At 37.6% G+C, this 26,404-nt stretch overlaps 2 protein-coding genes across 4 annotated transcripts in view; one reads left to right on the top strand and one right to left on the bottom strand.

The window, feature by feature from the left end:
* The window catches only part of CTNNA3 (catenin alpha 3), a 1,595,169-nt gene that overhangs the window by 909,517 nt on the left and 659,248 nt on the right, over positions 1 to 26,404 (bottom strand). The window lies entirely within an intron of this gene.
* Positions 1 to 26,404, top strand: part of LRRTM3 (leucine rich repeat transmembrane neuronal 3) — a 181,380-nt gene that overhangs the window by 10,409 nt on the left and 144,567 nt on the right. The window lies entirely within an intron of this gene.

The following is a 26,404-nucleotide window of genomic DNA, read 5'->3' as shown; positions in this document are numbered from 1 at the left end:
TCGAGGGCAAAAGTGCTTTGCAAGCACCTCTGAAATTATCCTACATAGAAACCTCTATATTTTTCTCAAACATGAAGTTGGGTCTTCCCAAAGGAACGAAGGCAGGACAAATAATCCATGTTTCATTCAGTAAACTATAATTTGAGAAATCTCTTCAGTGAATTACCATTATACACAGGCTTTCTCCTTAGTTTTTCTCCACGGAGAGACAATATTGTATATAATAAAAAACGTGGGCTATGGAACCAGGATGAAACAGTTTGAATTCTGGTTCTGGGACTTAATAACTGCAAAATCTTGAGTGTTAGCTTCTTCATCTTAAAAATAAAAATGTGTAAAATAATATAATCATCACAGGATTGTCACAACAGGGCCAAGAATCAGCATTTCTTGAATATTTTTATGTACTTTGTTTTGGCACATTGCATATATTATTTAATTTAATTATTTAATTTAATACTCATAAAGTTCCTAGATGATTAAATAAGATGACTTAGATGACATCACTTAGTATAAAGCTTGGCACATAATCGTAACTTTCTCCTTCCCTTTATTAGCTCTAATTGCTAAAAATTTCAGTATAACAGAATGCTTTAATAGCTGTATTCCACTATCTATTTTTACATGGAATAACAAACAGATATCTGGCAGACTTTCAAGAAATAGAATCTTAACTGCCATAAGCTCAGGGGCAACTGGGCACGTGATTAATACTGAAGAGTAATGTGGTACATAAGACCAAAATCCTAAACCTCCCATCAAAGCCCAACTACATCCCTACCTTTATTTCCACATTATTCCCCATGCTCTAACACTGGCCAGTTATTGAAGTGCTTTCCTACCTCTGTGCTTTTGCTCAAGCTATTTCCTTTGTGAGAAATGGCTTTCCTCTCCCAAGTCCTCCTGTCAATCTCTGAGTCTTCTTATAACAGATCCAACTCAAATTCTACTCATTCTAGAAGTCTTCTTAATCTTGCTTGCCCTTCCCTGTTTTCCATGATATTTTGTATGTCTACTGGAGACAATATCACAGGCTGCCTTATGTGAGAGTTATTAATGTGTTTTCATACCCTTTTTGAGGAAAGGGACCATCTCTTCTTCCATCCAGTGGTGATTGGTTATAGACTTTTATTCATAGTAGATGTCTGTTGAACTGATTTTCTGTTAATTATTATAAGGTTATTGTCAACCTTTTTTTTTTTTTTTTTTTTTTTTTCGGTACGCGGGCCTCTCACTGCTGTGGCCTCTCCCGTTGCGGAGCACAGGCTCCGGACGCGCAGGCTCAGCGGCCATGGTTCACGGGCCCAGCCGCTCCGCGGCATGTGGGATCTTCCCTGACCGGGGCACGAACCTGCGTCCCCTGCATCGGCAGGTGGACTCTCAACCACTGCACCACCAGGGAAGCCCTACTGTCAACCTTTTATTTATATAGTCTGTATGTACATTTTTTGTTTTTATTTTATATGTACTTTCTCACATATAAAGTTTTCTCATTTATCAGTAAACTGGTTTCAAAAATTATTCTTACAAAATATGGTTTCTAAGAATCATGTTCAGATTTAAGTTGCTTCTATGTTGTGAATAATCTAACAACAATTTTTCTTTGACAGTAACCAAGGGTATGACCATTTTAGCTGGCATGTTAAAGTTACTAAGAGCTAAAAAAAAATGTGGGACAAAGAAAGAACATTTCATTCAAAGAATGAATACATCTTGATTTCAGCGAAGGTTGGGTAGTCAGCTTTTGTTGTAGAAGCCATATATCTGTGACTGCTCCTCGTTCACTGCCTCTCGGGAAAGGTCCTTTCCTCTTTAGCTTCATGTCTTCTCATCCCATGCCTAGTGCCACAAGGCTTCTGCTTTAGAGACACTCCCAGGCCTCTCCTCCCTTCCCAAAGTGGCTACCCTACACTATCACAGAGACCAAGTCACAGGTCTTTGGCTTTCTGATTATATACATTTTCAAAGTAACTATTCTACTGAACGTTTCAAACATCAAATACTAAGAAGTTGACAATTAGAAATGCTCGTTATTTGTTTACCTCCTGAACACTGATTTTGCAGAAGGAACAATTGATTATAGAGGATTGAAGTGTCTGCCGTTTGCTGGGTCTCTCCTTTCCTACCTTCTGTCCATCCTCTTACTCCTTTTCACTGAATTTTTTTTCTCTCTCTCATCACCACTTAAAATATCTTTCAATTTTTCCCTCTATCCAACTTTATTGATAAGTCAATCTATACTATACTTGACTATGCACCTACTGGCTGGGTTAAGAGGAAAATACTAATGTTTTTTTTTTTTTTTTCCTCTTAGAAAAGCAATAATTAAGATGACACAGTCTAATAATCTGATTTAAAAGGGAGTCAAAAATCTATTTGTATTCAATAGCTTTTTTTAGTTCTATAAATGAAGAACTATAATTTTGTAAACCGTAGTTTAATTTCAGAAATAGAAGTTACATCCCCCCTGAATATATTTTTAAGTCACATTTTAATCGTGATTTGTAAAGGCAGGGCAGATGTGTAGAACATCCAAGTATTCCTTTAAATGTGAGGTATCACTCAGACTCTGGACTGTGGTAATCTTTGCCATCAATGGAGCAGATTCATCTTTGGAACATATGTAATAATACGAGAATTGAAATGAAACCTTCATTTAGTCATAAAACTTGTAGCTATGAGGGTTTTTGAGAACCTTGCAGTCCATTTTCTTACCTTCTATTTCAAACTCTAAGCTAATTTAATTGTATTTTTAATGATCTTCCAAGGACTGCATTCCTTAGTCCCTCTCTTAGTTATCCGTTTCAGGGTTTTACTATAAACACTGCATCAGTTTTTACCTCTAATCTATATCTCTCTTGCTTAAGATATACCCAGTGGTTACTTTAATTTTAAAAAGAAAATTTTTTGTTTCCATTCTTATTTAAAAGAAAGAAACATAAGAAGTGGTCGAGTTCTGGTTTTATTTTTAATCTTCAGTATTGGAATCTGCTTGGTCTAGCTCAGGTAGAGGGCCCTGGGCTCCATGGCATATAGTTTGACAAGATGAAATACCACTGTTCTGAAACTGGCACTAATCTACTATAGATTCAAGAAATTCTGTGTGGTTAACAGCTGAATGAAAGGAACTCAGTGCTTAACTAACCTATAACCAATCACATAGGCAAGAAGTTTCCAGCAGGATGTATTCAGCAGTTTTCAATGCCAGGCTCACAAATTATACTTCCAGAAGTCAAATTTGCATGTAACTCTTTGAACCACAACTACCTCCTCATACTCAACTCAGTTTTAACATCCAGCAGTGTGTTGTGCAGAAATAATCAATGGTTAAATTATTCCCATTTTGTTGGCTCAGTTCACAGTAGCCCACTGATTAGTTTAAAAAAAAAAAAACACAAACTATGTGATCTTCAACTGTATTTCAACTGTATCCAAGTGCAGATGCCATCTCTGGTAATATGACAAAACAGATTTAAGTTTATAAATGTTTCTGTGTGCTCCAATCACAACACGCATCCTGCAGTAACTATACTGTAGTGCAAAGTGTTGTAAAAAATGCAACTGAGTTTCCTGGAGAATCATTTTAGAGTTAATTAAACCTTCTCCACCTGTAATTTAAGAAAAAAGAAAAAGCCCAACACTCCTAAAGACTATGGGGGAAAGGCAGTTTAAGAAATAGAAGTCCTCTGTTTATCCAGGGATGTACGTTACAAGGCAGACAGCTACACCACAGTAGAGGGACAACATTTCCTCAGCTGATTCGGTTAATTAAAATGCACAGTTACAACAGGCTTTCTTAGAGCCTGCAGCTGAATGACTGAAGTCTCCATTTTCCTACAGTGTTACACAGAACGTGAAGAGGCAAACATACTGCCCAAGCACAATTTGACTCACTAAAATCCAGCACTCTAAACACGAAATACATCTCTCAGGCACATTTTAAAAGACGTATTATCAAGATTTATGGCACAAGGATAGAAATAATTTGCAGTTAGGCAGGACCAAGAGAATATCCTAGGTTCCTCGCAAAGTAGTTTTAAGTAAAATTTATAAATAAACCTTATACAAATAAATTTCTGCACTTTCAATGCAGAAATCGTCAACTCTTTACTTTCAAATGTATGGAATGTGAATCTGACAAACAGCCCGTCTGCTGCCAGAATTTATGAGTGATATGAAAAATCAAAGGCCACAAAAGCTGTTTGTCACATAAACTGCAGAACGCAATACCAGTCTGCAGGGCTCATTTGCAGAACTCATGATGAGCATGGGAGGAGGGGATGCTAACAGCTGCAGCCTTGACTGCACTACCGTGCCAGCCAGAATTCAAGCCGCGTGAGCTGGGTATGGGTGAAAGAGAGGGCCAACAAATGAAAAAAAACGAAGAAAAAAGAAGAGGTTTTTATATCTAGGTTTTTATTAAATCAGCATATCAGTGTGCACAGATGAATACCTGCAGAACCAGTTCAAGACAGATGTGGCCTGCAGGTATTCAAATGAAATCTGTTCACGGAAGACTACATTTATTTCCTGGTATGGAAGAGATATTACAGCCTTTGAATCAGACTAGCAGCATGGCATCGTGTCAGTTTCCTCATCTGTAAACTGGGAACAGTGCTTCACATCTCAGGGCAATTTCCAGAATAAATTGAGATAACATGTTTGTGGGCACAGCAAGTAATAAGTTATTCTCATCTCTCTCATGATGTGTTTTCACAATGCAATGAGTTGATATGAATGGGAAAGTGAAAGTTCCCATATTAACCATATAAATTAAGAAGTCTGCAATCTATAGAAAATGATTAAATATTCCTGGAGCTTAATTAATAAGTCATTAAATCAAACTCAAACAGGGCTTACCAAAAATCTGAAAACCCTCTATTAATATCCATTAATGGAATTGTCATATTAAGTTTTGTTCTGTAACAATTTTGCTTAGAACCACAACAAAAAATTTTTGATCTTAGTATTGTCCTTTTCTAATAATTCAGCATCATTTCCTTTTCATAAACATTACTTGAAGAACTGACTCCATTACCTTTCAGATGTCTCTTTAAAATCTGCTCTAACGTCTGTCTGTATGTCTCTCTTTTTTTTCATTTTTGTACCCCAAACATGGACATATCACATCCCCCCCAACACTCAGTACTAAAGGGATCATGCTATTACTATTGGAGCAAATAAAATAGTCTATATTACTTAGCACCTAATTCACTTCTAGTGGGAAATAATTTAGGCATTTGGAAGAAAGGAACACAATATTATTTATGTTTTCAAAAATTTCAATTGAGTGTGTGAAATAATGGTTGAATTATTCAAAGCCATTTATCCAAAAGTTACAATAAAAGATTTCAATGGATATTTATTGAGCACCTACTACATGCAGGCATGCAAGTGGATTTTTGTTTTTACTCAAGGCAAACAAAACATAACAGATGGCAAAGGATATTTGAAATTTGGAGTCATTTCACCAGGAAAGACATTTAATTATTTGACTGGTTTTGGAAAGTCACTTGTTCATAAAGCATTGAGTTTTCTCTTTTCAGGAGAGAAATTTGATACATACCCTTCACTGGAGACATGATAATAATTAGTTCTTTTTAAAGATTTTTGAAAAGAGCAGAGATGAAAAGAGCTGTAAGAGTTTCTAAATGACACAAGATCTGTGAAGTGGTAGATAGTTAACACAAACCTCATACAGCTGTTATGTGGATTCCTTAGTTAATCAGTTAATGACTTTTAAGTGTAAAATCTTATTAGACTTTTGTTCTTATACTTTAACACATATGAGAAAAAAATTACTGTCTGAAATTAAAAACTGACTATACCATTCTAATATATTGGATCTTTCCATGACATACCTTCAAGATGTTCTTTCCTAGTCTGATTTTTTTTTTTTTCCAGACAACTCCTAAAAAGCCTTTCTAGACCCTGATCCCCTACCCCTTTATTTTTCAGTATTGGCACTGGCTTCCAGTTAGCACTAAGCATAGAACTGAAAAATCCCCATGACAAGGTATTTTGTGTAATAAGGTGTTATTTGATGACAATGGCATCAACTGTTAAACATGCTATTTAAATGCAGTTTCGTATCTCAATACAGCAGCGTAGGGGGAAAAAAAAAAACTGTTGGGTAAATCTGAAAGAAAGTGAACAAGGGAAGGAGTTGAAAACCCAATGATAACTACCTTGCTCTTTGGAAATAGTGACTAATTTCCCTCCTGCATGCTGGGAATTTGAGAAAGGATGGCAGAGGCATAACTAGTTTGGCAATATTCTACTACGTGGGAGACATTTCTATAGCTTAAACAAAGATTATGGTTGACATACAATATACACAGAGAAAAGTGCACGTATTATCAAGGTTATCCAAGCCAAATGGATATTGGGCACTCCTGTGTTCTCTGCAACCAGATCAAGAAATAGAAGATTCCCAGAACTCCAAAAGGCCCCTCTGGTTCCTCCAATCACTAGCCCTATTTCCAAGGGTAACAACTACTGTTAACTCTAACAGCATTAGGATAGCTTTATCGGGCTTGGTACTTTATATAAATGGAATCATAAAGAATGTACTCTCTTTTGAGTCTTGCTTCTTTCTGGTGACATTATCTTTTATGAGATTCATCCGTATTGTGAAGTGTCGTTGTAAATCTACAGATTTCTAATTGTGGTCCCTCCACCCCTCCCTCACCCGTACACACACAGATTTAACCCTTTTATTCAAAGAATGGCCAAGGATCCCTGTCCTGGGAAGTCCTTGATGAACTTCATGGGAGACTCAAGAATTGCTAGTGAATAATGTCCTCCTGTCTCTTTTCTTTTTTTCTTTTTGCATCAGTAAATATAATGCAATCTCAAATTATTTTGCACTTTTAAAATCTGGTCATGGAGAGAACCAGGTCTAAGGAGCACACTGAGGTAACCATTTTTTTCGGTAGCCCTTGTTTTCAGCCCTGAATCCCCTACTCAGCTATCCTTACCAGCAAAGCCCTCTGTCCCTGTCCTTCAGCTCCCAGAAACCCTGCCCTACTCTAGCAGCTGTATAAAAAAACAATTGGGTAAACTACTTCACACCAAGGTGTTAATGCCTAAATCCTTAGCTCTCTGAGGTATGGCCCCAGGACAGTGCTGTGACGCAGAGGCCCAGTTACTCTCCGATTACTCTCTAATGGGGTCTCTGGTAGAGCTGCAGTTATTGACTTGTGCTATAAGGTTCCTTTACACTGAAGGACTCTAAGAAACAGATTGGTGGCATCTGATGCTGTTTTGACTATTAGAACATTACTGAAACTATTATTTCACTACATCACACAGTGTTCTCTTTATGAGAGTCCATGGGGGAAGGGAGACTACTACTGCTTCTTCTAATTAACTTTATTTTAAAATACATTGTTATTCATGCAACTGATCTTGCCAATGCCATCCCCTGCACTTCCCCCACCTCTCTCCTGCTAAAAATACCAAAAAATAAGAGACAAACACTTCTAACAAATGTTAAGAAATTTATAACTCGTCTTTTTGGTCTACCTTCCTCACCCTTGGTTTCATCTTTTTCTTATGTTCTCTTTTTAAATGTCTTTAATTTTTTTAAAACCCTGATGAATTTAGGAAGAATATAGATTAATTTGATGAAATACGCTATCCCTTAAGAAAAAATTTTCAGTCCCTGACATCAGACCAAGCTGGACAACTGAGGGATGTATATTTTAGGCAGAGGGCTCTTCCAGCGATTTTTAAGTTACGCCCCATTGGGTGGCTGTGATCAGAAAGAATGCAGGAACTGATTTCTGAGGCACTGGATGGTATCGTGCCTTACGCAACATAGGTTTTTATAAAGCTTTACTGAATGCATTGACTGAAGGTATTTGCCATCAAGTGAAGTGGACAAGAATGAGAGAATGTCTAGGAAAAATGTAGATCAAGAACAGAATAAAAGATAAATGTACTTGTGAGAAAACACGGAGCTGAGTTTCCAAGAGTGGAACTGTTACTATATGTGATATTTTGCAACTACCAGTCCATTCTTATTTTCAAGGCTCTCAGAGCTCTACTTGGGAAGATTTGATGAATGCATTATTTATTTGAGTCATTGATTTATGGAGCTTAACCATAAGATACAGCACAGCTCATTTTCTTTCTAATATTTATATCTACAGGAATAATACCACAATGACGGGGGGTGTTCTACCCTTGACTAGTAATCCACAGAAGCAATCACCCAAACTGACAACATTGAAAATATTAAACAACAATCTGTTATTTACTCCCTTCATTGCTTGGATCCCACTATTTAAATTAAGTAAAGCAATTCCCAGAAACTAAGTGATAATCTATAAATCATACCACAAAATGGTCTAGGACATATCCCAGTGAAATGTTTTCTGTGAAATGGGGAGGAGAAGATGTCAAATGTGGATCTCTTAATTCCTGTATTAATTTTTAGATCAAAGAAATAATTCCAGTTCAGATAAATTAAAATCGTGGCTTTTTTTTCTTTTCTGTTAAAGCTATTTGATTATGACACTCTAGAAAAAAAGCATATTGCCTTGCAAAAAATACAAATTTATTATCAGAGATTGTGTGAGATTAGCAAAAATTATAATATATATTGATGATATTTCTAAGGTTTTCAATGGTGCCACTCAGTAATGTAACAGAATCGTCATATTTAAGTAATTTTTATTTACTCCAGTATATTTTGCCAAATTCAAAATAAATTTGTTTAGAAACTATCATTCCTGAAGATACCATGGTAAACATTCCCTTTAAAAATTACTAAATCCAATATAAAAATTAGGACCTATTAGGTTAAATTTTTTGTTGCTGTTGTTCAGCAGTGACTATAGAATTACACATGACTGGAGTACCACTGTGTATATTTCAAATGCTCATAATGTACAAAAATGAACATCAAATGCTCATAATGTACAAAAATGAACATCCAGCAGGCTTGCTGGACCCTGGCAGCCTCCAATTTGACAAGGCCGGCATGCCCAACATGCACGTAAAAAGATCTCTCTCTCTCAAATACTGTGTGATTCTAACAATGTGTGCAGAGAGGAATGGATACTGAAACTATGAAATGGAAAAGCATTTTACTACATTTCTGAGTGGTTCAGAATCCAGGCCCCCAAACCAGACATTGCATAGTGAACTTGTCACATCACAGCTCAGAAACTTCTAACACCTCCCCAGGACTGGTCTCAATCTGGGCTCAACCTACTCTTTCCACTTCTCTCGTGCAATTACCCTTGTACCACTGCGCTCCAATAAAACCACAACTTACCATTCTTTGAGCATCTCCCTCAAAGCCCACCACTCATTTGTTTACATTTTTCTTCTCCTTGGAACATTCCTTTTTTGCCAAATTCATCTTATATTTTATGACCAAAATCAACTCTTTCATGAACTATCAATATTTTCTGATTATTATAGCTGGAAGTATTTTTCTTTCTCCCTCAACTTCAATTGTAGCAATTATTATTATTGCTATTACAATTATTTACTTCTATAGCCATTATTATTTTCTAACTTGTGTTATATTTAGTCATGTCTAAGATATAGTATCTTCCTTACAGGGAAATTTAACAGGGAGGAAACATGTCTTACATGGGTTTTTTGTTTGTTTGTTTGTTTTTGTATTTCAAACATGCTTAAGGCAGGATTTAAGATATAGTATATGCTTAATAAATGTCTTTAGTGAACTCATGTGTGAATAAATGAACGTCACACTTGTGGGAGTCGTGCTGAAACTCTAGTATGTTAAACAATAGATTCTTATTCCCTTACCCTTGCAAAAATATTCATAAGAGGTTTGGGACACAGTTCATACCATAAAACATTACACTTCATATATTTCATATATTTTCAACAAATGTTTACCATTTACAGTTATGTGAATGACCCTACATAGCAAAAGAAGCATTAGAAATATAAAAGTGTCATCCTATAAATTATAAAATCGTTCTTGAATTATAAGCAGCCTTAATTGCCACATACAAAACATATATTGAGCTGCAACGTGGGAGGGCTCTGAATGATGGGCATGGAAGGAGCTTTCAGAGATTTTGCATGGTGCAGTAAGTTGGCTATTAACCCATCTTACAGGAAAGAAATTGAAGTGTAATCACAAAGAGCTAGAATTTGAATCCTGATTTGTCTATCTGGGTACTTATAGTCCCTGAACAATAAACTCTCTGAATGCTAACTTCCCTCTGAATAGATGGGATGCTTATTTCTATACAAGTCATTTTGCTCTGCTACATAGTATTCACCACAAGACACTGTCAGTTTTTCCATATTTGCTTTCAAAAAAAGTACAAAAACACAAAACTACCTCTTTTGAAAGGCTTACTATGAGGCACTATGCTAAATGCTTCCCTTACATATTTAATTCCTACAGCAACCCCGTGAGATAAGCACTGTTTACTCATATTCCAAGATAGGGAAACTGAAACATACAAACTTGAAGTCATAAGCTCAAGATCAGTTTCTGTTTTGTTTCTACTAGTGCTTCTAGTGTTACTGGAAACTACTACTTCTAAGGACAGGAAATGGAATTTAAACTCAAGTCTTTCTTATTCCTGAATCCAAGTTCTTAACTATTCTATTTTATTGCCTTTTATTCATTTTTACTAATCCTTAAATATGTTTTTTTTTTCCTAAAAAGAAAATTGGATTACTTGAAGCTTTATTTAGAATATGTAGCTTATCATGGGAAACATGTAACACTAAACTTGAAAGCAATCTAGAGGAGTGGCGGGAGAGGGATTAAGAGATGGGCTCATCTCACCTGGTCTGACTAAGCTGTTTACATTTTTCAGAGGTCCCATCTCCAAGCCCAGCCTCAAATGACAGTGAACCTGGACCCATCCCAGGGCCATTTAGATAAACAGAACATACAACAGGGAAGCAGTCAGTGCCCTTAATGAATTGGCTGGCTTGCTTCTCATCCCAAATCCGTGACTTACAGCAGCTAAGCGTAATGTGGGAAATGAGTCAATATTTTCCAGCATGTTGAGGCTATTTCCTCCCCCCCAATATTTTTAAGCACAAGACAGGTGCAGAAATCATTTCAGCTGCCACTGGAGGGGTGCACAGCAGCTGTCACACAGTCATACAGCGGCAGAAGTCTTTGCTAAGATTCAAAATGAAAAGAATACTCATTGTAATTGAAACTATGCAGGGGACCAAGCTTCCCAGATGCACACAAGAGTTCTGAAGGTCTGAAAAGGGACAGATGCCACCTTTATACTCAAGCTAAGACATACCCCATTTTAACAGCTCATGAGGAGGTACAATCAAGTCTTCAGAGAGAAAAGACATAAGCAACACATCTGTAGCATCCACAAAGTAAATCCTTTTTTTAGACTACAAGGGGTCTTGAAGATGATTCAGGGTATACCCTTTTGTTTTCCATTTGATGACAGCAAGGTCCAGAGAGGTTAGTACTTGTCCAGGATGACCGAGTAAAGCTTTGGCAGTCAAAGGCCTTGAAACCAAATCCATGATTTCTTCCTTTCTTCTACTCTACCCTGCTGCCTCTAATCTGCTTTGTCGTGTTTTGTTTTAGATTATTTTGCTTGTTTTGTTTGTCTTTGTAAGGGTTACTTAATGGAAGACAACCATGACATAGCACCAATACAAAAGGAAGTTTTTTTCCAGTATGGGGAGTTCTGTACATTGAACATTGCTCCCCTGGCTAAGGCATTCAGCTGCTCCTGTAGCTAAAACAGAAAACGGTTATGAACCGTCGGAAGCTCATGGCAAGGAAATAAACTGAAACAGGTATTCCTCTTGGTTGTGGTTGAGCTCAGCTCTCTGATTCTGAAAGGACACCTTTATGAAATCTCTGAGTTTCCTTTGACTGAGATATGAACTGTCTAATGACTGTTCTCTGTTTTAAAATGGTCAGTTTATACACAGATCGTAAGAGATTTATGTATGCATCAAATCAAAAATGCATTCTAAGCCAGGCTAGATGCTGGTGATACCGAAGTTAAACAACTGATGTATAATACAGCCATTTAAAGTCATAGAAAGAGATATTCTGCTCTGTGATACAAGTGATCTCAGTCAATAGTTATTCACTCACTAGCAATCAATTAATAAACATTTATTAAATGGCTTTCTATAAAGACTTATGATAGGTACTGAAGGAAGATACCAAAACATAAGCATAAAAGCAAATGGAGAAGATGCATTCATATGAAATGATGTGAAAACAATGATATTTTAATAATTGTAATGATATACTACAAGGTGAATTTACCAGTATGTTAAGATAATATAAAATTATATAGTATAAACACAGGAAAAGTATGCAGGCTTTCCTGAAGTGTTTTGAAAAAGGGATGAATAAAAAAAGAATGGATGGGGGAAAAAATGCAGGAAAGCAGGTCCAAGTGTGGAGATTCGCAGAAAAATTTTACAAGATTAGCTTGATTAATTGAAGTGGTCTAATTTAGATTTTATAAGTAACGGAAAAAAAGTAACTCTGTGTATGTGTGTACTTGTGATTGACTGCTTATGCAATAATAAGCCATAATGAATGGATAAGTCAATTAATTCGAAGTTGACATTGCCACTGTCAGAGGAATTCAGGACCTTCCCATAAGTCCATTTTCATTTGTAATTGGAGTGGCAATCACTATGGGTGTACCCACTGTTCACAGCCAGGGACTCTTCTGCTTAGTCAATACTTATGTCCTACTGGTTGTTAAATATTTTTTAAATTGTCCCAGATTATAACCGATTGTATAATTTCAACAATTTTCTGGGAAGCCTGATACAAAAACAAGTTCTTTTCCAGTTAGCTATCTTACAGCCAATAGCCAGCAAAAGAGCAAGACAGACATTCAGAATGCAGAGTATCCTTTGAAATGCCTCTGCAGAAGAACTTAAATTAGTTTTCAAAGGCCTGGAATCATTACTATAATTCCCAGTTAACTTCCTTACCGTCCACTGGAGAAAATAGAGCCCATTAAGAAGCAACTTCACCAACAATATACAAGGATTCCCCTTTACTCTGTTCATGGGAATGTAAATTGGTGCAGACACTGTGGAAAACAGTATGGAGGCGTCTATAAAAACTAAAAATAGAACTATCATATGACCCAGCAATTCCACTCCTGGGTATACATCTGAAAGAAACAAAAACACTAATTCAAAAAGATACATGAACCCCAATGTTCATAGCAGCATTATTTTCAATTGCCAAGATATGGAAGCAACTTAAGTGTCCATCAACAGATGATAAAGAAGATGTGGTACATACATACAATGGAATATTACTCAGCCATAAAAAAGGATGGAATTTTGCCATTTGCCACACCATGGATGGACTTGGAAGGCATTATGCTAAGTGAAGTCAGTTAGAGAAAGACAAATACTGTATGATATCACTCATGTGTGAAATCTAAAAAATACAACAAACTACTGAATATAACAAGAAAGAAGCAGACTCACAGATATAGAGAACAAATTAGTAGTTTCTAGTGGGGAGAGGGAAGGGGGAAAGGGCACTATAGGGGTAGAGATTTAAGAGGTACAAACTATTATGTATAAAATAAGCTATAAGGATATATTGTACAACATGGGAAATACAGCCAATATTTTATAATACCTATAAGTGAAGTATAACCTTTAAAAATTGTGAATCATTATATTGTATACCTGTATCTTATATAATAGTGTACATCAACTGTACTTCAGTTAAAAACTTAAAATAATTTTAAATGCAAAAAAAAAAAAAGAAAAAGAAAAGAGAGAGACAATTCCAAGTATAGAAAGAAACCAATCAGCAAAAGCTAAAGGAAATTCTTATTCATGTCTGTCCTCAGTTATCTTAAATACAGACTTGACCCAGTACATTTCTCTGAGACACTAATAATCTAGTTCTCTCAAGTTCTAACTTTTGTGTGAGCAACACACAAATCAATCCAGGATATCATTTCCAATATCACAGGGGAGTAACTGTCTTGAAGAGGGAAATCACTAATTGTTTTTGAATGTGCTCCTGTCAACAATCCACATTATTAAAAACAAAATCTTCCCTACTAAAGGCTCACTGCCAATCTTCTGAAATGAGAGAGCTGAAACAAATACATGAGTCAAGGAGGTTTATTTTAAGATTTTACATATTGTGATCAAATGTGATGACTGCATTGTATTTTTTTCTATACTTTCCCAAGAGAAAGTCATACATCCTGTTTTTTCCAGAATGACTCTTTTCTTAAAAGTCTTACTGAAACACCATAGTTAGTTATGAATCAGATTGTTTTAATGACAGATTTAAGCATCAAAGACACATTACCTCATAAAAATAATAAATTAAAAATACTACTCAGAGAGTTTCATCTGTTTCCTACTTAATTCCATCTTGGAATCTTCAAATAGGTATCATCTAAATTGTATTTCTGGCATGTTTTATGACTGGTAGCATGTCTTCCTAAGATAATATTAGTCCGTGTAAGTTTTTTTTTTTAAGTTAGCCAAAGGTGTTTGTAGCCTCTGATTAATATAGTTATTAGGAGCACAGGGTCCAGAGACAGATCCATGGGTCCAAATCTCAGCCAGAAGAGCTGTGTGACCTTGGATAAACAACAACTCTGAGCCTCCATTTCCTCTGCTATAGAATCAAAATAATACTAGAGCTCACCTCAGAGAGTTGTTAAGAATATTGCAGAAGTTTACAGATATAAATGATTATAACAAAATTGGCACACAGTAAGTGCTCATTAAGTATTGGCTTTATTTCCTCTCTGCATATATACATTTCAATTCCTAACTTAAAATGGTGGTCAACAATAGAATGGAAGCATCTGATATTCAATAATTCAAGCTTCACCGAGACATAAAGCTTTTATTTAAAATAAAAAATTTCCAAGGAATTCCCTGACAGTCCAGTGGTTAGGACTCTGCACTCTCACTGCTGAGGGCCTGGGTTCAATCCATGGTTGGGGAACTAAGATCCCACAAGCCACACAGCATGGCCAAAAAAATAAAAAATAAAAAAATAAAATAAAGTATTTCCATCATTAAACTTGAAAAATATGGATTTTTCTTAGTATATTTCAGTACTGGATTTTATGAATCAGGCATAACCACACATTCTTTGGCAGCTAGACAAATATGAATTATTTTGTAAACAATGATTTGCATTTTATCCTAAATTTGCCTTATGTTTATTTAAACTAATATTAAAATCAAGGTTGCTGCATCATGGGTTCTTTTTGTAGATCTCCTCAGTGACTGAAGAGGGGAAAAGATAACATAGAAACAGCTAAAAAAGTGACAACATTTAGTGAAAGGCAAGGCTACCACATACGGGAGAGCAGGTTGTGCGCTGCACAGTCCTACAAGGTATCGTTCATATAGCTTACAGTGTTAATGCTTACCCCTTGGTGCAAAATGTATGGTCAATGGGTGAACATAAATACATAAACTTGGCTCCAGTTAAACTTGTATCAAATTGTAAACAGAAGGACAAATTTGGATTGCTATCCTAATGTGCATACTATCAGTACTTACCACTATGTTATCTTGGCCTAGTAAGTTAACTTCTCTGAATCTGTTTCCTCAAAGGCCTTTTACCTGTTGAATGGGAACAGAAGTGTTCCTTCACAAAGAGTTTACTACACATTCCATATAAATTTACCATGTGTTAGCAGACCTAAAAGATGTTAACTGATTTCCTGAGAAACTATCACAGCCCAGGTAGACATTCACATGGCAAATTCAACTGCTACTTTTTGTTTCTATTCTGTTTTTTTAATTTTTAAATTGCTGAAGGCCTTTCCACAGGGACTGATTATTAAAGGTTTTTGTTTTAGAGTAGAGAAGCTACTGGACTAGAAATCAGAAGCCACGAATTCTAGCCTAAGCACTGCCATTGGCTTACAATGTAATTATGTCTAACTTTCTTATATATAAAATGGGAGTAATAAGCTCTGATATCAGTTAGGAAAAGTATCAAGATAACAGATGTAAATGTGCTTTGGAAAAAATTAGAGCACAATAACGTACATAGTTTTATAAGTCTTTCCAAATTTCTCATTGTATAATACACGGTAAACAAAAAATAAATACACACACTTCTGCTAACCTCTGAAAAGTAAGAAACTCTTTCTAAATGTCTTTGGTCTTTTGTAATCTACCCGAGTGTTGTTTCATTGAAAAGATTGATTTTATTCTGTCCTGTGCTACAGAAGACAGAAAAATAAATGTTATGTACATAAATCATCAATATAGAATAAGAAAAAAATGATGACTTTGTGGCATCATTGTATCATGCCTCTAGATAATACCTATTGATTATTAATTATTCAATATATGTCAAGCCCAGTAGGTACTATACAGATACACAGTATATTTCCTCACAATCACCCCATAACATGGGTGATAAAATCATTCCTATTTCCCAGATGAAGATGCCATCTCAGTAAGTTAATCATCTTGCATAAGGTCATGCACCTAAGAAGTTGGGGAGCCAGATTTTAGAAACAGGTCTGGTTCCAAAGCCCATGTTCCTTCCAGGATTGCTCATTGCCTCTTATAAAACTTGACATAGAGTCAACACCAAGTAAACATTGATGGATAAATGGATGGATGGATAGATGTATAGATGAATGACTGGATGGATGGATGGATGGATAGACAATCAACTAACCTATGGGAATTATGGTCTCTAAGAGCAAGACTTAGGCAGCTCACCTGGGCTCTGTCACCAGTTGTAGTTTAGTTTCTATTATTCTTCCCCTTGTGCAATTTGAAAATCCCAGGTTACAAGACTTTCTTAGCTACTGATATGAGCATCACCTGCCCCCCCAGATGATGAAGGATTTCAAATCTTGGAACCAATGGTGCCTCACCTCCACCAGCGAGGTCTGATTGAAGGGTCTCTCTCTAGCAAAACCACAACAGGGCATTTTCTATTTGCTCAGGCGAAGTTTGGTAATTCTGGTCATAGGGCAGTCACACGGACTGCCCTATGGACTCCGGAAAACCATTTGATACCCTGCAGGAAAAGGGTTCTCAGGTCTAACTTAGAGAGCATTCCAAAGAATTTTGCAGAGGCTGCCAAGAATAGAAAGAACACTGTATAAGCCCAGAGTCCTGGCATTTGGTTTTACATTTTGCATACTTTACGAATGTGCTTGACAACTGGAGGAAGAAACACTTTCTTACTTGCTGGCCTTTTTTACTTCCTGCATGTGGCGAGCTGCGTCTGCCCATAGAGTCCCCCTTTTTCTAATGTATACAAGAGCAGTGTGTAGGCCAGTGGCTGTCTTGTACACCTAACCGTAGGATGGTCAGTCCTAAAGTAATGATAATACCAGGTACACGGAGTAGAAAGGACTTAGTAGAATTAGCACTACATTTTCTTGTAATTTCAAGAAAGCCTCCTAGAAAGCATATTCACTCATTCATTCATTCGATAATATGTGTGTGCATTGGGGTGGGGCTGTAGGTGTGTGGAAGGTGACTAGGGAAGAGATACATCCTATAGTTTGAATGATCAGCAATGTAGTCAGACTCATGAAGAATGACAATATGTGGTTAGTGCCATGACACAGGTTTATATGGAACAGAGGACCAGTGGCAATCAGCACCACCTGGGAACTTCTTAGCAATACACGTTCTTCGGTCCCACTTCAGACTTACTGCATCATGAAATTCTGGGGCTGAGTCTGGAACTCTGTGTTTTAATAAGCAAAGCCCACTAGATAATTCCAAAGCCTGCCAAGGTTTGAAAACCACTGACAGAGAGTGTTCTGGAAGCAGAGTGGGGTCTTCACAGTGGCAGTGATAGTTAAATTGAGTCTTAAAGAATGAGTAGGGACTGCCTGCTTCTTGTTAGCAGTATGGACTCCAGAAAACCATTAGATACCCAGAACTAACTAAATCTCCAGATTTAGCAACTCTTGGCTTGCAGAGTTTGAGCTGAGAATCTTTGCAAATCATCCAGGCAATAAACAACAATTACATTGTTCCACTCCTTAGCAAGAAGGAGGCAAGCTTTGCAGGCAGCTGATAAGAGTTGTCAGTTTCCCTCCAATAAAATGTTCTCTGCAAAAAGTCAAGGCATAGTGCTATCATTTCAGGGAGAAAGTAACGCTTCTTATCATTTTTATCTGTTGCTCTCCACCCATGCAGAGGAAATCTCAGCACCCAGGCTGTTTTTAAAATAGATGCATCTGTATTTTTCCAAAGTGGGTGCTTAATTGCCTTTGACTGAATTCAGCCACTATAAATCACACTCCCAGAGAAGCCTGAGAACCGATCCCACAACAGGCTCAACAGTAACCACTGTCGTGTTTACTCCCAACCCTTAGGAGACCAAGTGGAGGGTCCTACCCTCTTACAGGATGAAGGGAGTTTGCATTTTTTTTCAGGAAATGGTTTAGTAAGTGAGAGGCATCAGAGACCCCAATGGCTTTGCCTCAGAAAAAGAAGTGGTAGTAAAAGCAAGGGGAAGTGGGGGATCATTAGAAAGGGAAAAGTGGGGAAAAGGCATAATGCAACCTAGCTGTGGAGATGAAATTCATGGCATGTATCAATCACACATTTCCTGACACACCATCTCCTGAGGAGCAACAGAGAACAAACAGGAAGATCTTATCCATCAGCTTTTGTGGAGACTTTGGTTTAATGTTTCCTTTTATGGTCAACAGATGCCCCACTTTATCAAGGGTCCCCTCACCACCCCAATCTGGCTGCACCAAGTGGATAAAAAGAAGTGAGATGTAACCTTTCATTAACATCGTATATTAAATTTGCTATTTGCTCATTCATTAAAACAAGAGAATATGTTACTTCCAGAGTAGAAATGAGACACAAGAAGAAACACCTTGGAAGAAGTAGATCCAGAAGTTTTACAAATGTAGGTTTGACCCTGAAGGAGGGAGATGGCAAGTTTTTTCACCCAGGGAAAGTGGAAAGGATATTGGAACAAGGTAAAGAGACCTGGTCCTAGCCCTTAGTGCTTATCAGAGGTACAAGAGTACCTCTTATCAGAGTGCTTATCAGTCTAGATTCTGGCCGGAAATAGATGACACTCAAAAGCGATGACTCAACAGAGTTAATGGAGCAAACTTTTGCAAAGGTATTAGCAGAATACAGGGAACCAACAAGGATGTTGAAACACCTGGGGACAGCAACAGCAGGATGTCATTACCACGCTATGGCAGAAGGACAAGGAAAAATAAAAGTTGCTGGAACTGCTGAAAAATGTGCCTATAGGAGATGGCCACCAGGACTGCAGCCACTACTAAGTTACACAAGGAGTGAGTCCAAAGGTCTGAATGTTTGCAGCCCCCCCAAATCCATATGCTGAAATCCTAATCCCCAAAATGATGGTATTGGGGGTGGGGCCTCTAAGAGGTATTTAAGGGCCAGGGTTCCATGGGATTAGTGCTTTGTCAAAGAGACCCACAGAGATCCCTGGCTCCTTCTACCGTGTGAGGACACACAAGGCATGGGCTATGAACCAGGGAGAGGGCCTTCATCAGAACAGGATCATACTGGCCCCCTGATATTGGACTTCCCACCTTCCAAAACGGTGAGAAATAACTTTCTGTTATGTATAAGCCACCCAGTCTATGGTATTAAAAATAGGAATCCCACCCTTTCTCTCCTTCTGCTGTCTGGACTTGTGTTTGTGACACCTACATGTGGCTAAACACAACCAGAAGATGCGAGAGGCAGGGATCCTCTGAAGCGTTTCATAAAATTTAGAATCTGGGGCCTGGAGCACGGTGAAGAGGGAGGCAGCTTCAGCCTGGAGGGGCAAACAGCAGTTCCTGGGCACACAAGCGCTACAATTCTGATCCTTTGTCCTTGTTGGCCTGCAATACTATCTTCTAGAAAATTAATCTCCAATGTTTATTCTACCTCCTATATCATTTGAGAAGATTGAATAAAAGAGAAATGAAGAAAAGAAATGTTCTAATTGGCCCAACTGATCTATTGGAAACAGGTAGGTTTAACAAACCATAGATCTTTTTTCCTCCACCTGCTTTCTTGCAAGAAAAACTGTCTGTGCCTCAAGGTTATTTAGAAAAGCTTCTGAAAGCTATTAATAGAAAGCAGATTTAAACCCAGTCTCTAAAAGGCTTAACTTTGTGTACGATAGTTCTGCCCTTGTAGAAAAATTTGAAAAGCTTTTTAAAAAAGTAGCATATAGCTTAGATTATTAGCTATCTCTTTGTCACAAATGCGCAGCTGGGTTCAGAATTTGCACGTTTCCCAGGCAAAAGAATTCGATAAGCAAGTAAGCGAATCCTGCCATTTTATTAAATACTTTCAGAAAACAAAAGCAAAGCAAGCTTTCACTCGGCCGGAACCAGAACATAATCCCCAGAGCCAATAACACATGTTAAAATTCTAGCACAAGAGCCAAATTTGACAAAGAAACCCTCTCTATCCTACTACCCCTGGGGTAAATTACCATAATTGTGATTCTTACACTCTTCCTTTGTGAGATCCTTCAAACATGGGTGCTCAAACAAAGGAAATTAAGATACGGAGAACGAAGATTTGAGGCTCAAACAAAGGAAATTAAGATACGGAGAACGAAGACTTGAGGCTCAGGATATATTAGTGAAGAAGTGAGAGGTTCTTGAAAGCACCCTTTATAGGCCAGATATCATTTAACTTGTCCTAGTAGCTATACTTCTGTTCAGGGTAAGAAAATACAGTAAAAATGAATGATCTCTTCCCTATAGCCTTTCAACAGACCCTCCTGTCTTAATCACACACAGCACTACTGCAAAGGTCCTGCTAAGCACTGGTGTCCACAGGGCAGACACTGAAAAAATCATAATTGTTGTGTTCAGCCTGCTGCTATTACACCCACAGACTCAGGGAAAAGGCTTACAGCAGAAGTTGGCTCAGTGTCCTAATGCAGTAGATATATCTCTCTGATGACCTTTTTATTCTTTCCAAAACTTCTTCCTCTCTGTAGAATTTCCTTTTTCCAAATCTTCAGTGATAATGATGGCATTCTCAGAGAAAACTTCCAGAGCAACCAACAGCTGCCTGGATTGATACTCAGGGAACTCTCTAGCTAGAAACCAAGATAGCATTTCTATTTTTATTCCTGTTTCAATCTTCATGCTAAATGGAGATAATGAAACCTTTCTTAAATTCATTTATTTTATTAAGAGGAGTCAGGATTATCATTCTTTCCACTTTCAGGGCAACTGAATCAGGAGAACAAAAAGCATGGAAAGATTGAGAGTCCAGTCCCCTGAGATCTAAGAACTCTACCCCTGGTTGTTTGCAATATTGGAAAGAGACTTAACCTCTCTGAATCATCTGGAAAATGAAGTGGTAAAGGAGGTGATTTCTGAAGCTACTTACAGGTTTAACACTCTACAATCTTATGTGTCCTAATTCCCCCCATTCCATGTCTTCTACTCTCAATGTAACTGAACTTCACCCTCATTCTCTCTGATATCTTGAGCCCTTCCTAATTTCTTTGCCCATTTTTCTTTTCCTAGTTTCACTTTTCTCTCTATCCAGCCTGAAACTCAAGAGTGAGACACTTCGCTGATACTCCCAAACTGCTACCTTTCTTGGCCCTATCTTCTACGAAAGCCATTTCGCAAGTCCTCAATATTGGATAAACTCTCCACACCTACATCCCTATGTCCAAGTTTCCCAGCATGGGTTGGCATCATCTCAAGGCTAGTCTATGCTGAGTTTATACTTATTTCCTTTCCTAAGTCTCATCAAGCCAGGTATGTAGGCTTCATGAGTTGACCCTCGTAGCTATTTGAAAAGCTTTTTATTCACCTCTAGCAGATACCCTAAATACATTCCTTGCTCTCCTCAAGCTCTCAGCCTTATCTCTGCAGCTAACTTTACTTTTTAGTAAACTGATTACAATAAAGTCATTTTCATAATGAAAATGTTTAAAATTTAAAATATAGCAGCTCATTTTTAGTTCTATTACATTAACATAAAAAATTATTTCCAATCGTCTTCAAAAATCATGGGGCATTTCTGCATTTCTACGTCACTTCCCAGTCAGCTCCATTTTGATATATAAGCTTCACTACAGATTTAGCTCACAGACCAGATGTTGTAGAGAAAATACCAGCTAAGTCTGACTGGATTTTTCAATCTGCCTCATTCGAAAGCCTACAGCGAAAACAGAAGTAGTTATGAACTTCAAAAAGTTTTAGGGCATAGCACTAATTGCTAGTTGGAATTATCTTTTCTAAGATAATATGTAGCATGAAAATACAATTTAATCATTCATAAATGCCTATAAGAGAAAAGAGAGAGAAACACAAGGCATTTAACTGAATCAAGATATTATGAACATATTCTATATGTGACATCCTGAAAATTATTGAAAGATTCATTTCACTTTGCAAGCATCACTTCATAGTATAATATTCCAAAGCAAAGTTTTAAGGGGGAAATATGGAATAGGGTAGTGTAGGATCTGTGGTAAATAGAAAACTTTTTAAAATTCCATTTTGTGGGTGTCATTAGAAAAGGGGGAGTGGTGGGATAGGAATATGGGCAGTGTTGGTAAAGGGTAAAAGGAGAAGGAAAAGATCTATAGAAATCTTGATAGTGACCCTAAAACAGGGGTGGTTCTTAAGCTTTTGTGCTAGTGACTACTAGCATTTTTCTGGACCCTCAGAACAATGCTTTCAAATGCATAAAAAAAGGATTAAAATTAATTCAATTTTATTGACAGTTATCACAGTATTAGAAACATAAATTTGTGATACAGTAATACATGTGTGACTTTATAAAATGTTCAATAGCAAGATCTTGCATCAGGTCTGGTAACTGCCATCACTTTAAAAAAGGAAGAACATGAAGCCTCTTTAAAGTTAGCTGCAATACTGTAATATGTTATGATAATATTGGTGATTTCCACTGGTGTCTATAATCTCTGATATACAACTAATCTCATTCTCTCTCTTTAACTCACTCCAAAGTTTTCTGCCCCACAATTCCCCTGAAACTGCTCCCCTCAAGTGAACTGTATGTTGCTAATTCTAATGTCAATTCTCAATCCTCATCTTACTTGACCTATCAGCAATATTTGACACAGTTGATCACTTGCTCCTCCCTGACTTGCTATTGTCAGTAAATTCAAGGACAGAAGTCACCGCTGACTTTATTCCTACCTCACCGGCCTCTCCTGTGAAGTTTCCTTAGCTGGTTCCTTTTTATCTTACCAACATCTTAATGTTGGAGTGCCTCAGAAATTTGTCCTTGGATCTCTTCTCTTTTGTGTCTAAATTTATGTCTTTAGTCATTTCATCAGTACTGCTAATACAGACATATGCAGATGACTCCAAATTTATACCCATAGCCTGGACCTCTCCCCTGAATTCTAGACTCATATATCCAATTGGCTACTCACTCAATGTTACCTCTTAAAGGAGTAACAGACATCTCAAACTTAACATACGTAAAACCACCATCCTGATCTCCACCTCACCTGTCCCCACTAAACCCATTCATCCCCTAATGTTCTCAGCCCAGTTCATGACACGCTCAGGTCTTCGGAGTCATCCTTGGTGCTTCTCCATCTCTCTCAAGTCCACTTCCAACCCATTACCAAATCCTGTGTTTAGAAGACTCCATGTTCTAAATATAACCAGAATCTGGCATCTTCCTACAACACTACTACTACCACTCTGGCTCAAGCCATGGTTCCTGGCCTGGTTTAGCTGTAGCCACCTAATTGGCTTCCACTCTCACCCCATCTGAAAATGTCAGCTAGAGTGATCTTTCAAAACATAAGTCATAGCATGTCACATTTTTGTTCAAAGCCCTCTAACAGCTTCCCCATTTACTTCATTGTAAAAGGCAAGGTCATTGCAATGGCCTCAAGGCCTTACAGAATCTGAGAGATATATATATATATATATCTATATATCTTCTCACTGACCTCATCGCCCACAACTCTCTCCCTGGCTCACTACAGACAGGCGCCTTCCTCAGGGCCTCTGTACTTGTTCCCTCTGCCTGCAACAGTCTCCCCCCAGATGTCCACATGGCTAACCTCCTCATCTCTGCCAAGTCTTTACTCAAATGTCCCCTTGGTAAGGCCTTCATGATCCCCTCTACTTAAAATTGTTTTATTTTTATCTTTATTTTATTGTTCTCCAGAGAAACTATCACCATGTAACGTAATATATATTTGACTTATTTATTTGTTTATGTCTTCCCCAATAAGGCATTCCATAACAGCAAGGAATTTTGCCTGTTACGTTCACAGATACATCCCCAGTGTCTGGCATAAAGCATGCACTTATTAAATAGTGAATGAATGAATGAATGAAGAGGTTCTTTGGAATATTATCTTCTGTGAAGTCTAGCACATTTATCCATCGCAGTAAGAAACACACATAATTCTACTTGCCAAAACTGTATTATACTCTGTAAGTTATCTAAGATTGTTTTAAACATGATGCTTGAAATGAAAGAAAGCTAGTGCTTGGTATTTGCTATAGAAATATCGTAAGCATTAACTAGCAACTGATGACTGTATGGGATGGTGCCCTAACAAAACGGATGCTGCATGATGTCATGGAAAGCACAACAGCTTTGAGACAAACAAACATAGCTTTGAACTCCACCTCTGTCACTTGTGAGCTATGTAATGTGGGGAAATTACTGACCTCTCTAAGCCTCAGTTATTTGTCTGTAACATGGAAAATGTCACTATTGTGTCTTAAATGAAATTATATGTACAAAGTGCCTTGGCACTTGAAAAAGATGTTCCTCACTCCAGTCCTCTCCAGAGGCTTATTACTTTCCAGGAAAAAGAGTAAATAATATAGTACTTAAAAATGCTCAAAGAGATGTAGAAGAGGACAGGATGGGAAGGACTGGTGTCACGTGAACTGTCAGTCACCTCAGGTGTTGGTTAGGATAGAGAGGCTTATTGAGCTCACCCTAACCCTGACAGTTTCCACAAAAATGATATTTAGGTCCCTTTTCAGGGTAAGGTATAGATGGTGTCTAGAAAATAGGTCTAAAAATAGAAGGAGACTAAGGCTCTATCCATGAGGAGGAGTAGGCGAGGATGGTCTCATCGGAGAAGACAAGTGGCAAAGGAGAAAGGTGAAGCTGTGCAGAACTTGTGCTAGAAGGCAAAGTTGCCTCCGTCTCAAGGATTTATTGTCCAAGAGGCTGTATCAGTGTATAGATTTTTTTTTAACATCTTTATTGGAGTATAATTGCTTTACAATGGTGTGTTAGTTTCTGCTTTATAACAAAGTGAATCAGTTATACATATGTTCCCGTATCTCTTCCCTCTTGCGTCTCCCTCCCTCCCACCCTCCCTATCTCACCCTCCCTATCCCACCCCTTTAGGTGGTCACAAAGCACCGAGCTGATCTCCCTGTGCTATGCGGCTGCTTCCCACTAGCTATCTATTTTACGTCTGGTAGTGTATATATGTCCATGCCTCTCTCTCATTTTGTCACAGCTTACCCTTCCCCCTCCCCATATCCTCAAGTCAATTCTCTAGTAGGTCTGTGTCTTTATTCAGTGTATAGATTTTTATCCCCAGCGATTTCATATGAAAATCTTTGTCGCACTGTTTTGGGAATCAGTAAAAAGATTCTTCCCTCTCCTTAGACATAAATGAGGTATGAAAATTCTATACTGAAGAAGGAAAGATATGCTTTTCTACCTTCAGTCAATCTAGATTTCTCAGTTACTGAGGCAAAAATAAGTAGAAGCAATGTGTTTTTCATAAATCCCTGTAGATTGTTTCTCGTGCTTTATATATTTTTTAAAACTGGCACAAAGAGACTGGGTTGGAAGAAGACAAGAAAATGAATAAAATGTTCATCAGCTGGTAGTAATTGTAGATCTTCATGCATTAGGGACCAGGATTCCTTTCTTCCCAAGGAGTGTGCCTAGCCTGCGAGCAGCATCACATTAGACTAGAGGTGACTCTTAGAGACCTTCACCGTCATACTTATGCATTAAGTGTGTCTGTCAGCTGACTCTTGGTTCACTTCAGAGATACTGTCATCTTTGCTGACCATCACAGGACAGAGTCACCAGTTAGCCTGGAGCTTGTACTTCGTCTTCTTTTCTTATAGAAGTTTATGATTCCTCCCGAAAGCTATTAAGGCAACATAGGAGTAGGAGGGAGAGATGAAGGGAGAATGCAGAAGAGGTACGGACCATAAACCCAAAGAGGCTCTGTGATGGCTACGCTTTACCCTTCATAAATCAGTCAATTTCAAATCAAATCTCAAAATTAAACCCCGCCTAATATAAAACCTGTGCTTAGAAATAAATTTAACAGAAAAACTACATTTGCAAATGATAAAAAAATTTAAAGGTTATTAAAATTAATAAAACAGGGTGAATTCTATGATAAAATTGCCACATTCTACCTCTTGAA

This window comes from Aethalodelphis obliquidens, unplaced genomic scaffold (genome assembly GCF_003676395.1).
Source record: "Aethalodelphis obliquidens isolate GAN/ISIS:26980383/991018 unplaced genomic scaffold, ASM367639v1 scaffold37, whole genome shotgun sequence".
In the NCBI taxonomy this organism is placed as follows: Eukaryota; Metazoa; Chordata; class Mammalia; order Artiodactyla; family Delphinidae; genus Aethalodelphis; species Aethalodelphis obliquidens.
This window is presented reverse-complemented; position numbering and strand designations above follow the sequence as displayed.